Here is a 16,533-nt window from a genome sequence, read left to right as displayed (position 1 = left end):
GGCTGAGGTGCATTCGGCAAGCACTCCCAACCAATGAAATTAAGCTACCCCTGTGACTGAAAAGAAGAGCATGCAATTAATGTGTCCTGCCGGTGATGACTTATGGAGCGGAAATTTGGCGTCTCACTAACCAAGCAAACTTGAAAGCAAACTTAGGTTGACCCAGCGGACGCTGGAAATGAGAATGATGGCAGCAACGTTAAAGGAGAAGAAACGATCTTCCTGACTCGGAGAATAAGATAGAATAGAAGATATGATAGTTGAAATAAAAAAAAAAGTATTGGGCTCGGGTTGGCCCCGTAGTGAAGCGTAACGACAACCGGTGGACTACCAAGGGGAGAGAGTAGATTCTGGGAGACGGATCTAGAAGGGGAAAACCAATGACTCGATGGAGGGAGGGAATGAGGAATTTCGGAGGCGAAGAATGTACTCGAGCGGCGCGGGACAGGAGCGCTTGGAGGCCGATGGGAGAGGCCTTCTTCTTACAGTGAACATAGTGGGCTGTTGTGGTTGATGATGACTATTTAGAGGCTTTATGCAAGAATAAATTGAAAGATGTAACCCTTGTCTTGTTTATTTCAGCTTCAGCTCCGAAGAGGAGCTCTTCGTGCTCCGTCCCAACCGGGAGGCGCCCTGGCCAATCCCTTTCCACCCGCCCATGCATGCGCGGCAAGGTCGTCTACTTTGACGGCAGACTGACTCTGCGACAGTTAGTCAGGACAAGCAGACTCTTCCTTCTCCGTTTCCCCTGTTGCCCGGGGCAGATGCTTGCCTCATCCGGCAGAGTGAAACGGACAGCCTTACTACCAATGACGTTGCTACCTGCCGACATGCAACGTCGATTGGAAGGCCATCGCAGCCCTGCACGGTGCTGTCAGTGTTCCGGCTCTCCCAACACGCCGCATGTTCTTTGGAACTGCCGCGGTTCGCAACCGTCACTTTCAATCTATTTCCAATTCCTTTCTACCCCACCGTATTCTCTCCAAGACCTGCTCGCTCCGCCGGAGCGAACGTGCCGGCGGCATATGGTGGCTCACTTTCTTCAGCCCTGTCCCGTCTGCGATGCTAACTTTTCCTATTTTAAAGACGATAGTCTTTCTTGGGCTACTTAAACCCAGAAATTTTGGTCTTTCTGCATGTATTTGTGTCTGTCTGTCTGTGACTCGATTCAGCCACCCGGCCAAAGTAAAACAATTAAGGCCTGCGCAATAGTCTTATATAATCACAGCTAAATCTGCCCGTCTAAGTCCGGTGTAATGTTCATACTTGTCAACATTGTTGAAGAGGAACAAGGCATTACGCAAATATAAGACAACAAATTAATACAGAATTGATATTTGCAGCGTTCCTTTATAAAAAAACCATGCATGCTTGATTTTTGCGAAATAAATACTTCATCAACTGCAGAAAAAAAGATTTACTCAGCCGTCGCCTGCTCTCGCCCGCGCCACTATAGCTTCTGTCGCCATTTTATAAAATCAACCGGCAACAGTTACGAAAGGTTCCACTGATAGGTTCCACGTTCTGCTTGGAACGCACGTGGAGTAGGGCAACGGGGTTTTGTAAACGTTGAAGTACGGCGCCTCGATTCACGCGCGTCTCCGGCGTACGGCAGCGTTGGCACCGAGACACCCGGCTTGGAGCACGAGAACGCGGTAAATTTAAATTGATTTAAGCAAACCTTTGGCGTCTTTACCTTGGGAGGAGCGCGACACAAGAGGAACAACATGAGAGGTTGGCAAGAAAGCGAAGGGAGGCATTTACTTGGCAAAAGTCGATAAAGAATATCGTTGTCGACATTTGCAACGAAAGGAGCAGATACGTGGCCAATTTTTTCCCCTAGAACCCGGGACTTCCGAATTTCTCTCTCTTTTTTCCGATAAAGTTTATTAATAACAACTTCCGGGTTCAACAAACATTAAACTGAAAATGATGGACTCGTCGCAGGTATAAAACATGAAGGAAGGCTTCCACCGTTTGAAGCAACCACACTACAAAAAAGATTCAAGGGCCTCTACGAAGGCAACTGAGCAAGATTATTGGAAGGAAATCGACTGCTCTCAGGTGTCGACAGTCACATGGGTTGAAATGGGATTGTATCCAGCTACAGCAATAACGGCAACATGATGCACACCGCACTAATCCAAGACAAATTTGAATGGTCTAGACCTCAACCGATAGAATGAATAATTTTCTTGTAGGCAGGCTATACCGCAGGAAACACAGAAACAATGCATTGTACAACTTCGACATGAAAAAAAAAAAAACGCAAGTACCCTATGATTTTCCGCTGCGTAACTTCGAAAGGTGCACAATGATAATGGGCATATCTTCAGGAGTAAAACAAGCGCACTCCAGGATATGCCAAGGTAGAGGACTGCAGCCAAGAAGTCATGTGTTCTCACTTTCGAAACAAGTGGGTTTTTCGGTGTAAATACCCACGGCGACATCAGTTTAGGAGTAAACGCGGCGGCGGCTCACTTGCTCGTATAAATTTCTGGGCCTTAGCGAATCAAAAGGGAACATGCTACAGTTGCCACTTTTTTGAAACGGCACACAGCTGTGGGAATAAAACCACTGATGCCCAAACGCACATTGCATCTACATAAGTCGAAAGGCGAACATGAAAGGCAGTGACACCACGAAACCGATCAGTGCGAGACTGAATAACGTCGGGCTCAGGACTGCTCCTTGAGGGACGTCACGGTAGTCTAAATGCTTTCATGGGAAGTAATTCACTGTGTCTACAAAAGTATACACCTCTTTTGAGATATAGAACCTCTTATGTACGAAGTTATATATTTAGCGGAACATTAGGCCATCTGCTTCCCCCTCCTCAATAACATAAAAAATCGCGTCATGTTATCATAAGCTCCCGTTACAACAACAAAAAAATATAGCCGCAGACGAACGTTTGGGGCGCTTTTGGTGTTGGACTGAAGGGACCGTGTCGATGAGGTTATCGATGCTGAACGAAGCCCAGTGAAATCCAGCCATAGGTTCGAAATCAAGATAGATATTGTAGCCCTGCAGCTACCACTCAATGTCCACCAAGATTATAATTTCCATAGCTTTCCCACGCATCTCGCCGGTGCAACAGGCTTCAAAACTGGGGCAATACTAGATGTCCATTCTTCTAAAACCAATGCTCGATGCCAAGAGTCGTTGATACGACGCTGAAGAGATTGAATTGCCCATTCCATGAGGTGACATAAGGAAGCATGGTACACCATTTAACAACGTGAGGGTTCGAGCTAGTTGGTACTCCATAGTGAAAATTTAAAGCGCAACAAATTTAGACACAAGACGAATGACACAGGGACAAGCGCTTCAAACACAGATTCAAACCAGACTCAAACACAGGGCGACAACCAGATTCAAACACAGCGGTTGTCGCCCTTCGTTAAGAAGAGAAGATGGCAAGAATACAAGACACAAGTTGACTCCACTGCAGAGAGTATGTGGCGAAGGACTCTCTTGGTGCTCAGGTAGCGCTTGTCCCTGTGTCATTCGTCTTGTGTCTAAATTTGTTGCGCTTTAAATTTTCATTACACCATTGGGCATATAGAATTTGTAAGTAGTAATTAACTATCACGCTACATAGGCGTTTCTGTTCACTCCTGGCTACGCCGATGTAGTCCACAAATTTCCTCCGTGTAATTATTTACGCGCTCACACACAATGCAGTCTAAACGCTGCATAGCGAAGTTGTACTTGGGCGAGGTTTTCACTTCACTAAAACTAACAAAATAGAGGAAAAAATGAAGGAAGCTGACGCTTACGCATAAGACTTGAAGGTAGCGAAGCTGTACGCAACCTTCACGACCATCACGAAGGTTTACATCCACGATTGCAGCCGATTTGCTTCTTCTTCGCTGCCACAACGACCATCATTGCTGCTATAGGTGTGAGTGGGCTACTTACATTTTTTTTTTGAAGTTGTAATCATTCGACATCACCTTGGAGTGGCGTACGCATGACGTGTCTTTCTCGTTCCGAGCAAGTGTTGCCCCGATGACGGCGAACGCTGGAGTTTTTTTTTTTTTTTACCAATCTTGGCCAATCTCTCGGAGTAGGTATGCTTGGCTTTACAAACGTGCGCCGGGGACGCTGGGCGGTCTCCGCGAGGCCCGCGCTCACGTGTGCGCATTCGGAAATTTCTGGGTGTTTTTAAGTGCGAATACGAAAATTACGATTTGCTAAACAACCTCGCTGCTCAAAAAATCGCTTTCGTTCAACCGAGGTTCTCGTCATCAAGCCAAGATGTTCGCTTTTTCGTTCGAGTTTCGAACCACTCCACTCAACCTTGCTTCGTTTCTCCCTTCCGCATGATAATCCAGCAGCAGCGCCTGCCTCTCCAGTGCAGGCAGCATGGCGAGATTTGGCAGCCTGAACAGGAATGCTCTGCCACTACCGCATAGCCAGTTCGGAGTGCGAAGAGGAGGCGGAGCGGGCTGCGGCAGCATCTCGCCAGCGCGCGAGCCGGCGGTGCAGCTCCCCTCGGCGGCCTGCAATGGGCCTGCCCCGCGAAGCATTTCCGCTTCCTCCCGCGCGGACGCAGACGCGGAGCAGCTCTGAGCCCGGCAAGCGGCCCGCGGAGTGATCCCGTCTTTCTTCGCCCGGCTCCCCTCCCTCCCTCGCTCGGCGGCGGCATGCGCCGTCGGCCCTTCTGCTGCTGCCCCGAGCCGGCGCGTATCCCCGAAACGCCGACCCGCTGTCGGGTCTAGCGAGAACTCGGCCGGCCCCTCCCGCACGAACAACAGCGTCCGGCGACATTCCTCGTCCCCGCGGCCAGCAGCCGCCAGTGGATTTGGGCATTCAGGTGCCCCCCCTCTCCTCGCCCGCCGTGCTCGCCGGCTGCTGCCGAGAAGAAAGGCCCGACGCGCCCCTGGCCGCCCGTCGGTTCGCTCGATGGTGAGTCACGGCTGCTCCCCGACTTCCCTGCCGCTCTGCATCCGCGCACGCACGCGTTGGTCCGCTGTGCGTGTACGCGAGCTGCGACGACAGTCCGCTCGCCGAGGGGTCGCGCGCTTCGACCCTGCGAGAGCAGAACTCAAGCGAGATCAAAGAACCCCGGCGAGCAGAGACAGCATGCGCGGGCGGCGGACGCCGGCGAGGACTGTTTCGAATCGCGAACTGGCGCGAAACGCCTCGCACGCGAGGACAGTTAAATACCAACATCCCTGGCTGCTGTTTCCTTTCTTTCTCGCGTAGTTCCTTCAACGTGTATTTGGTGGATGCGTGCCTCTGGCGAATGGATTAGTTAGTTATCTTCGCTCTGTTTGGAAAGTGCGTCCAGCGACGACGCGTTGGATGCTGTAAAGGCGGTTGTTGACCGACCATCTAGCGAACCACCGATCTACGGCATGACCGGCACGGGTCGCCGAGAGGCCGTAAACACGGGTTAGCCAGCTTCTGCCGATCCCGCTATCAGAAAGCACTCTGACGGCTTCTCGAATGGCCAGGTTGTTGGCCGCAGGTGTTGGAGCCCCTGGCCGGTTCTCATCGGCGTCTCTTCCTTCGTTTTCGCGTGTGTCTGCGTTATTTCTGTCTGTTCCCGTTCGTTGAATTTCGAAGCCGGCGGGCCGTCCCGCCGAATCGATTTGAAGTGGGACGCTTCAGGCGTCGATACGATCACTGAAGTACGCTTGCGTCCTGTGGGCAAGGCCCCGTCATTAGTGCAATTAAACCCGTTTCTTCGGCCACATAAATCCGTCTAGGCACCTTTGTTTTCCAACGGGCTGCTCTAAAAAAAAAGCATTGGCGGCAGATTATTGCGAATTGGCTGCGAGACTTCGTACTGCACGCAGGTATGGCTTTGCGTCGCAGAGCGGGAATTCACTGACCGGAACGACTCCCATGTGATTCCGCTGAAGCATGAAGGTTGCGTTAACCTTCGACTAAATCTGTTTTCCTTTCGATTTGCGCTGGTGTTTTAACCCGCTATTTTTTTTCGTTTTTTCTTGTTCTGGTACCGTAACGCTGAAAATATCTCCCTGCGCTCTATTCTTACATTTGCTTTCGTGCTTTTTCTGCCTTGTCAATTCCCCTTTGCCTGCGTGCAAGAAGCAGACCAGGCTGTAGTGTGGCTATTATCCAGTCCTCTCTCTTACTTCCTTTGCTTCCGTTCGTTTTACTACCAGTTACGCGGTCACTGAGTGATTATGTTGACTGTGGTGCAATTATAGATGCTGTAGTCGCTGCTACAAAAGCGGCTGTCGGGCAGCCGAGCCGCTTCGCCAGAACCGAGCTATCGCTCGACGAACCTGCTTTAACTGTGTTTAACGCGCGACCGGTTTTGTTCAATTACGCCAAAATTTATGGGTCATATTCCATGTATGTATCGCGTCCGAGACGCGAAGCTCTTTCTTAGGTATGATCTTACCGCTGTCAACGCTCGAGAGAAATTAAATTTGCCCATACCTTTCGCCTAAATTCTGTGTTACCTCTATGTCGTGCGCTAAACAGTTTCGCCGGCCATCCACCTTCACGTTGTGGAATGGTTCCAATTTTTTTTACGCTGCTGATTTCATCCCGTAAATTTTTGACAGTTTTTGTGAGGCCACTTTATAGAGCTGCCGGAATTTACGTTTCGGCATGCGCCGCTTGTATGCGTGTTATCGAGCACTTTTCCCGAATCGCGCAAAAGCGAGACCTTATAAATTCGTCAGTTATACGCACAGCGTGTCTGCTGGTTCATCTACGAAACGTCTTCCGGCTATGACAGCGCACGCCGTTTCAAGCGGTCCGAACGGAAACGCGGTCGCAAAGCGGCAACACAAAAATGCGAACCAGACCGCTTATATCGCGGAGTTTTTTCCCACGTGAGAACAATTATTTCACAGACCAGCTATAATAATAAAAATCGCGGTCATAGCGCTGTCTAAACACACCCCAAGCGCCCCAATATTTTATCTTTACGAACCAGATTAGCATTCGGTTTTCCGTGCTACGGTTCATATATTTTTCTCATCACGTTTGATTTTTTCTTGGCCGCACTTTGGTTTCAGCAGACAAGCACTGCGCTTGCCTGTCGTCACCCTGGCTTTAAATATTTTCGTGCTCGCATTTAATCATTCACGTTCTCCTCCCAGAGCAGCCCGAACCTGGCCTTAAGCCTGCAGCCGACCGAGATAAAGGTCTGGTTTGGTCGCTCGCATTTTCATTTTTCTCTCTTTTTTAGCACTCCTCAAGATTCCGGTAGACACTCTCACACCACACGCGCATAATGCGAACCGAATGAGGTCTCGTTTAAAGGCTGCTGGCCTTGAAAGCGCGTTTCCGGATTCTCCCCTAACAACCGTCCGCTCATACGCATGCTGTCGGCGCCGTAGTAGACGGGTGTGATGTGGGAATATTGGTCTCAGCTCGTTAACGATACATAGTGCCTTTCCGTGTCGGTTAGCGTAATCAGTTAAGAACCAGCACAGACCCCAAGCATGGCGTGACGCCGTTCTCTCCCGTGTGGCCACTGGCAGGCTTCCAGTTGTTACTTCAACTTTCCCAATGTGTTTCTTTTCCCCTCCCGTCTGCCTTCCGTTTCTTTTTTTTCTCTCTCTCTCTCTTGTTTTTCATTTTGATCTCCTCTTCGTCGCAGCGCGGTTTTTCCACTTCGTCTACGCGGAGAGCGGTAAAAGAGAACAGAGCTCGGCCAAGACCTTACGGAACGCAAGAACACGTCGGCTGAGTTCTCCCGGCGGAGGACGTGATTAAGTTGTCAATGAATAAATCTTGCCTCGTGTCGTCACATTACTTCGTACTTCTATACGGGGAGTCGGTGCGGCGATGCGCGCCGAGACGCGACTGTCTTTCCTGTGATCTCGTTCGCACCGTCTCGCTTTCGAATCACGGAGCCCACGCTTCGACTCTGTAGGCGTTGCGCTTTGCGGTATGTCTGCCGAGAAAGCGATGCTGACGTTCCGGAAAGAAAATAAAACAAGAATCGCACGTAGCGCGCCGTCTAGGATCCGGACGCGCGACGTCGGTACTGCCGGATGCTTCACGCCTTCTGGGTATAAATGAATGTATCTTACAGCGTGCTTTCGGAGCTTTATGGGTGGCATGGTAAACGCGCCGCTGGTAGTATCTCGCCTGGTTGTGGTAGTTTGACTGGATCGCGATCGCGCAGTATTGGTGTCAGCAGTGTACCAGGCGAGCGCGTGGGCAAGCCTCGAAAAAAACGTCTTTGTATAAGCCACCCTTATAACTGCTGAGAAGCGGGTCAGTAACCAAGACGTCACACTTTCCCAGTGCGTTAATCATAACCCTGTCGCATTATTGCAAGAGTGCAGCAATGGTTGCTTTGATCTGGACAGTTGACAACCCAGCACACTTAAAGGAGCCATGAAGAGAAAATACAAGTTGGGTGTATTAGGAAGACTGCTTAGTCCTGATAACAACGATACCAATATCATCGCAATCTTCGAAAAAATAACGGAGATATTAAAGAAAACGTGTGAAGCAGTCGCGACCCCCTAGCCAATTTCCCGCAACTTTTCTGTGACGTCACGGAACCTTGTTTGTGCGATTGGCGGCCGCCTAACTGACCTGTCGCGACGATACATGACTGGACGTCTGTAATGGGGCCTCTAGTTCCATTTGACCGCATCAATTGAATGCTAACGTGCAGTTAACGCACTGAAAATTATGCTTTATTGTTGGCCCGTATGACGTCATTCTCGCTCATAACACGTCACTGTGGCGCAAAATTTGAATGTTTTTAAATACTTCTTGCTTTTTTGTCGCTAAAAAACATCTTTTGGGGCTGTAATGGAGCTGAGTGAGATACTGAATCCTAGTTCTTTCAAATTATATGAAGTTGTATTTTCTCTTCATGGCTCCTTTAAGGCGAGTTGTCGGTGGGAACGCTTTTCAATGATCATTTCTGATGGGGCTTTCGGGGGGTCTAACGAGAGGGAAAAAATTACGCCCATCTTTCCGCGAGGGAACCCTGGTGTGATGCGATGCATCGGGGGGTCCAATTGGTGTTGGGTTGATTCTCTAAATCGGGTGAAACGTGTTGTGAACGCGTATGATGCATTCCCATCACATGCGAGTGTTCTCATGCGCGGGAAGATGGGCGTAATTTTACTTTAGCGTTTGGAGTGACGCTGGTATTGGATTGTGTCACACCACTCGCTGAAGGGACCGTCGCTTCCATCACGTCTTCATCGGAAGAATCAAGTCAAGCACGCAGTCGTCAAGCAAAGTGACGCGAAGTCGAACGAGAGCGAGCGCTGACTGAACCGCCGCAGAGCGCTACCCGCTTTATATTGCCTGAAAGAGAGGAGACAGCGGAGGAGAGTCGCGCATGCGCGCACTTTTCGCGACGGGAGCGGAGCAAAGCGAGCGAAGCGCGCGCACGCAGCTGTTTATGGTAATGATACGGAGTGAGTGTTGCGCACAGCTGTTGGAGAGAAGAGCGGAGGAGAGTCGCGCATGCGCAGGTGGCGTGCGGACGCCGCCGACGCCGACGCAGGAGGGACATGCCTCAGAGCAAGAGATGCGTCGCATCTAATAAGTTTGCGGCCAGGGTACAAACGGGCCAATCAAGACAGGTGTGTTTACTTTTTAGAACACACTAGAGGGTCTACGTTTTCGTGGTTTGGGTAGGCAGCAGGAGGTGTTAAAAGGCTCTCGGCGGTGCGAGGTGTCAGCGTAAATATTTTCACGCACTGCACAAGTTTGTTCTGTGCTACGGAGAGGAGGTGCATGATTCTCTGGTGTAGTAATTACGAAGCTTGCACTTTTTCGCTAGGTTTTCCTCTACTTAATCTTACAGGTCATCCTCTTCGTTTTACGCAACCTATCATTTCATTTTTTCCTTTCTTCTCGTCGGCGGGATATGCAGTCAATAGCACTCTTTGGGTGTTCTTTGTTTTTCACCCGCGCTTTTAAATCAGAGGGATCGTCTCTGCACTGTGCCTAGTCGAAGCGCTAATTAACATTTCCGAAAACTTTTTTTTCTTTCCCTGAACTTTCTCTTGTCATAATTTCTTTTTTGGTATCGTCCTGTTCGTGAGAGCAAGAAACAAGGGAGTCCTTGATAACTTCCGTGATGATAAGGTTGACTGCAAGCTCAACTTTTTATCACGCACGTTCGTTGTCAAAGGCCTCGCCCTTATTTCTCGCGTTCTGTATCGAAAAAGAAAAAAAAGACTATGCCACACAAGATGTGGCTCAGACGCATTTTTTTCCCCTCTGCTCTGCTGTCTGTCGTTCACAAGCGTCGAAAGGATGAGAAATTGCGAGAACGAGCGTCGTATCTGCTTGTGAAACAAACAGCGTGCCTTATCCAATGCGTATACGTCTTCGCCGGCCCCTGCTGTGACGTCGAGCGCTTCCCTAAAACTGTCGTTCGCATCGGCGTTAATTAATGACTTCGTGGAGGCTCTTTCATCCGAGCACACGCGCTGCTTTCGGCGCAGCGTTGCGCTCCTCGATGCTTTGTAACCGTGTTCTCGGGCCGCACGCGCGACGTGAATGCGTGGCTTGTGACGCGTATAGGGTACCTCGCTACCTACCGTTTTATGCGCTGCCTTTTAGCACCGCGCCCAGAAGAATAATGACGTGGGAATCGCCCGTCTTGTTGCTTCTTTTACTTTATAATTTGTTCATTCTTTTTCTACTTTGATTAACAGGTTGTGTGCAAACATTGGCTCTGAACCCAGAACGTCGTGAAAAGCTCAAAAGGGGTACTTGTGAATGCATTAATGTTGGCGAGTTGGTTGCTGGAACAGTGAAACGGCGCGGTAAGGACGAGAATAGTTAAAGGACAGACACGCAGGAGCAGCGCTGAGAACAGCGCTTGTCTTGTCTGTCGGGTACTTTTGGTCTCGTCCTCCTTACCGCGCTTTTTTACTTGTATGCCGCTATGTGAGGAGAGCGAGGATGTAAACGATCGTGTATACATACATACATACATACACATACATACACATACATACATATACATACACATACGTACATACGCACGTACGTACATACATATGATACATGCATAAAACAAATTTATACATACATACATACATACATACATACATACATACATACATACATACACATATACGTACATACATACATACATACATACATAAGCGGAGCAGGAGAAAGACCTATTTACAAATTATCTACCGAGAATAATGTACTTACAATTATTTACGAGGCAGTTGCACGCAGGGGAAGCTAAGCCGTTCGGATAGTGCCCGCGCTATCCAGCCGGAGCTTCTTCATCTTCGACAGCTGGCTAGCGCTGGCACAGTCCCACACAACCACGTCACATGCCCACTTCGCGGGGAGTTCACCCTTCGCATCGGCGTCTCTGAACGCTGAGCGATGATCTTATTTTTCCGGTAACCGGTGCCCCAGGGCGATACAAATGCGCACCTCCGCGCCCCCGCCGCCACTCGCGTGCACGCTCGAGCCTTTCGCCCCTATGCAGTACAAACCATCCGGCCCTTAATTATGGTTTGTGCGCTCTTAATCACAGTTCCGCCAGCAAAGAAATGCAGTTTTCGTTTATCAGTACCATTGTCCCGCGTTTTCCTATTCTGAAAAGCGATATCTCCGCAATTGTCTTTCTTCTTACGTGCATTTCTCCTTTAGCGAAGTGTCTGTCGGAGACGGCTCCGGCGCCGTTTCTTCCTCATCCCACCACCCCGAGTTTGGCATTGTCGCTACTCGCGACGCTACAGCCCAGCTTCAAGCGCACTGTTTTTCGCAGTGGCCCCCGAATTGCAGTTCACCGTTCAGCCCGCTTCTTCGCTTTCATCGAGCTCGATAAACCGGAACAGCCGCTGCATTTAGCGCGTCGCCCGGGTTGTCGCGTGCGCGGCCGCCGCTGCCGCGTCGTTTGCCTTTGACTCCGGCTGAAGGAGAAGGCGAGAGAAGGTCGTTTGTCTCCTGTCAGGCTCTAAAGCCGTAGGGCCTCCGCTAATTGCGGCCTCCTGCTGTTTCTGCCATCGCTGCGTGCTGCCGTCGATGCTGACTGCGAGCGCTGCCGCCGACCACCCGGCGACACAAGACCTGCCGCCCCTTATCCCCCCTCCCTCTCTCTTCTTTTCACTGCGACTAATTAAAGTGCGCAGCGCTCGTGACGACAACAATGCCGCGCTTGCTTGCTGCGTACACCCGCCCTGGCTGTCCCCGCAGAGGGAGCGCTGTATAAAGCACCTCCGAATCCCTCCTGCCACCGCGCTGCAGACGCCTCTTCTCATCCACACCGCGCGTCGGCCTCCGCTGCCACCCGCTGCTTTAAATCGGCCCGTCCGCATTCCTGCTTCTTTAACCTGTTTGCGAGTTTATTCACTCCCAGCGCCCTCGTTTTTATCAAAGGAAGGCGGATATTAAATCACAAACACGCGAAATTTGCTCTTTTGTTGTCGAAAGAGTAATTGCTCTGGGCCAGTCTCACGGCAACAAGACTGCATTTTACGCGCATAGAGTGCAAATTAAACAGGCTGCACGCCCTGTGAAGCCTGTTATAAAAGGGCGGAGTGTGTGTTACACAGCTGTATGTATCATAGATGCGCGCTCTGTTCGTTGTTGTTGATGTTAAGAAACACGAGATCCCGTACGGTCGCGCTTTCACGTATGTATCCGAAGGGGAAGCAAGTTTATTTCTGCGGAAATAATTATCCGCGCAAGCGTGCGCAGAATCGCATGCTTGTTCTGCAGTACTTCGTTCATTGCCATATTTCGTCCCACGCCGACATTTCTTTCACTGAGCACTGCGGATGTCTGCTTGACGGTACCAACCAAATACGTAAGTGTTCTGGCGGCTCTGTGAGAATATTCTTTTTTTTTTCTTTGTTGCCGTAACTGTAGAGTCTCCTGCGATGGGAAAACTTAACCAGGAAAACTTAACCCCCCCTCCAACAGCACGCTTCGAGGAAAAATAATGCATTGACACCCGGATTTCTTTTTAACTCGAGGATCTTGAAACATTTTTATGGCCGTGGTAAGACATGATCGAGCGGCGATGCTGGAACTGCAATGCTGTGTGCGGTGGTCGTGGACTTTTAGGGGCTGGGGCTGTTGGCGTCTCCTGTCGTCGTCGTCGTCGTAATCGTCGCCTCATGTAGTCACGGTACTAAAACACCGGGAAGCTCGTTCACGCCTCGGGCTAGAAGGTAGCACGCACTAAAAAAAACACCGGGACAATTGTTTACGTTTTGCGCGGGAGCGCTCCGTAACGCGTGCTAAAAAACACCAGGCTCCTTTAGTAATGCGATCACTATGCCGTTCCTCGCAAGAGGCAGCGGCGGCTCCCTCCGCATTTCTTTACGTGAGGAGCTGGATAACCTCAATCCCCGGAGGCTAGCTTCCAGTTCGTTTTTTTAAGGGAAAGCCTCAAATAACCCACTGAGCAAAAAAAAAAAAAAAAAAAAAGCAGTGGCTTAACTCGGCTATGCCAGGATATACGTAGTGTGAGCTAAGGTTCAGCTGGTTATCCTTAGCTTTCCTGGTTGTCTAGAATTAGCTTGATTATCATGCTTACTGCTGCTTCAATGACACACACACACGGTATATGCATTATGTGACATGTATATTTATCAAGCGGCTCCGGCGCAGCGTCACCAATCGCCCTAGAGCTAAGCTGATTCCACAGGCGCACGTCGGTGTTGCTGCTACGCACGAGCCATCGGTTGCACACCCGGCCACCCCTCGCATGATCATCAAGTGGACCGGGCCGCCACGTGCAGAACGAAGGTCTGCGAAGACGCTGGGTGCGTGGGGTGTGTGAGACACGCCGGGCAGCGAGCAGCGTTCTGTGCGCCATGTGACGTCACTGTTTCTCGCGCAGGCGCAGTACGGCTCTCCAGGAGCCACGCGAAACTGCTCAACCTCGGCCAGTGTAGCTCACGCTGCAGAAATAGAAGAGGTCCCTGCGGGGGTTGCTCTTGGACGCGAAGTAAATTATTCAGTCGCGTAAAGACACTGGCCGCGAGTCTTGTGTAAGCCTCGTTTGATAAAACTAGTTGTTGTAATATATCTTTAATTGTCGCGTTTTACGAAGACGGAGGCAACAATTAAAGTGCAGTGCGTCCTATGCCACAGAGCGCTTGCGGATGCCCGGTCGACAGGAGACATGCTATCTCAGCCTTGAGATGTTTCCGGTTTCGGCCGCTTGGTATAACTGCGCAAATACGAGCACATCCTTTGATAGGAAGGCATGTCGTGTAGAAAAAAAAAAAAGCCATGCGTCTTAAAAAAAGCGCATGACCATGTACGTGTCCGTGTGCATACTTTTCGTCCCCGTGTGTTTTTCTGCGCTACATATCACCACTATGAATAGCCAACCAACCAGTCCAGTTAACAGCCGTACTATTTCATAAAGCCGGCGTCTTCGTATCGTGATAAATGTCGAGATACTATTATCGGGTATCAGCATACGGGCCGTACGTTGCACGTACGTATGTAGCCTAGACGTACGAAAAAAAAAAAAAAAGAACTGCTTCATCACCGTTCGTCCAAAGCACTGAATTGAATCATTGAATGCGCTAAATTTACCGAATCTCAATCCTGGATTTCGTAGTTTTTCAATTCTTAGTTTTGAGGCGTCAAGCCTTCGTAAGATGATGAATTCTGAAATGCTGAGTTGATTTGTTGAGTGGTTGTGGAGATCTGGAATCTTGAGTTTTAAGATGCTGAGTTTTTATGTACTGCGCGACGGCGTTCAAGTCGCTAAGATTTCCCAACCGTCATGGCCTTCTTCGCAACAGCGTACGGCTTTGTCCGGCAGGGTTTCAGCCAACACGACAGGTGAGCCTTAACAATTGGTTAGGGTGCGAATGGAACGCATCGGGTCGTTTTGCATACACTGGTAATGCGCTGCAGGAGAACTAGCGCCACGTTTAACGAGCCCGTATGGTGCGCATTCAATCGCAGTCGTTGCTTAATACTCAACACAATGGTAACGGCGTGCTGGTCGTACATTCTCCGAACCAACGCCAAAGGGGAGCGGAGTTCTCAACCGTTAAGCTCGTCTTAAGCAAGCATCACGCTAAGCGCGTGGGGCAACCAACTCTTTCCGCTGTCCGCTGGCTTATCGCACCAAAGCGAGGCAGCGAGATGCGAAATCCAAAGCCTCGAGACGCCAATTGTCGTTCTCTCCCCCTCCCCATCCCCCGCCGCCGCCTCTTACTCACGTCTCTTGTGGCATTCTTGCGGATGCGATAGGCCTTCTCAACGTCAAGGCTTGCGCGAAACAGATGGAATAACATCCTGCCTTCTCTGAAGTCGAGCTAACTCGTTGCTATAATGCTTGGGCGCAGCTGGAAGAGATTTGAACTTGAGACATCTCGTAGGAAGTGTGGGGAAGGCAATCTTCGTTGACGCTTTCAGTCATATATATATATATATATATATATATATATATATATATATATATATATATATATATATATATATATATATATATATATATATATATATACTTACAGGGCAGGAGTAAAGCAGCATCACACTGGACCTGTCGGGTTATAAAATAAACGGCGGAGAATGGGCGCGTGCGTAGTGCGGTTGCTTTTGGGTCGAAGGAAAGTCTGGGCAGCGTGCGTAATGATAGCCATGGAGGAAACCGGATTCACTGCGAATTTGAATTTTCCGAGCCCTTACTTTTTATCGTTTGTTTGAAAAAAGAAAAAAAAATGGGAAATCGCTCTACAGTTGCTCATTATTGCGTCTGGGATTACTGGCCGTGGTGGCGTGTAGGGGCTACGAGTAATCTGCTGCCACTCGCCTCGACCCGTTCTTGTGAGTGTGTGCCCGCGTGCGTGCGGAAGGGTGCGAAAGCCGAAAAATCGTGTGCGCATGCCGGTGGGAGCACGTCAGACACCCCAGGGGATCTAATATAATGCGGCTGCCAGCTCAGACATACATTGGGCGCGTTAAAGCTCGAATTTGAGCGTCTGGGCAGGCATTTTTGTTTTGGTGTTTATGTCAAGGAATGCCGTTCACACGGGCATCTTGAGCGATTTGCTTTTGCCTTGCACCCGTGCGATGATGGATACAACTTCAAAATTAGTACATATAGATAAATTAGGTCTTTGTTAAAGATGCTAGGATTCGCGTCTCTCTCTCTCTCTCTCTCTCTCTCTCTCTCTCTCTCTCTCTCTCTCTCTCTCTCTCTCTCTCTCTCACTCACTAACTCACGCACGCACGGAAAATTGCGCAGTTTACGGTCACAGACCTCCGACAGTGTTCTTTTCATTTTGTATCAGTTTAGATGGATTCACACAGCGCTTTGTGTCTTCCACTTCATAGTAACTTGGGGATTCAGCCAATACTCAACTCGCGAACTCGTGAGCAGATACGTGGCGCGTTAGCCATGAAGGGCTTAATTGCCCGTTGATGCCAAAGTTATATCTTTTTTTTTTTTATTTTGCTGTTGGAGTTTTGCCTCATTGTCACCCCAAAGGTGCGCGCTGCGCCTACGAATGGAATAACATGTCCTCAGTATCTCTTTCGCACGACTAGCCTGTTCATTAGCCGAAAAAAGCTACAAGTAGCATTAGCTCGTGGCGTTCATTT

General features: G+C 49.7%; 1 protein-coding gene across 4 annotated transcripts in view; it reads left to right on the top strand.

Moving 5' to 3' along the window:
- The first annotated feature begins 4,521 nt into the window (after window positions 1–4,521).
- Window positions 4,522–16,533, top strand: part of LOC144178350 (galactosylceramide sulfotransferase-like) — a 181,903-nt gene continuing 169,891 nt past the window's right edge. For 2 of the 4 annotated variants that reach the window (XM_077706130.1, XM_077706126.1), the window contains exon 1: window positions 4,523–4,914. The gene's annotated coding sequence lies outside the window, so the exon portion shown is untranslated. Of the gene's footprint in view, window positions 4,915–16,533 lie in introns of all 4 variants that reach the window. The other 2 variants (XM_077706129.1, XM_077706127.1) reach the window with 2 other exon arrangements.

This window comes from Haemaphysalis longicornis, unplaced genomic scaffold (genome assembly GCF_048455015.1).
Source record: "Haemaphysalis longicornis isolate Haplotype H1 unplaced genomic scaffold, Haemaphysalis longicornis Haplotype H1 scaffold_4, whole genome shotgun sequence".
Taxonomy (NCBI): Eukaryota; Metazoa; Arthropoda; class Arachnida; order Ixodida; family Ixodidae; genus Haemaphysalis; species Haemaphysalis longicornis.
The sequence above is the reverse complement of the archived record's forward strand: the minus strand, read 5'-3'. Positions and strand labels throughout refer to the sequence as shown.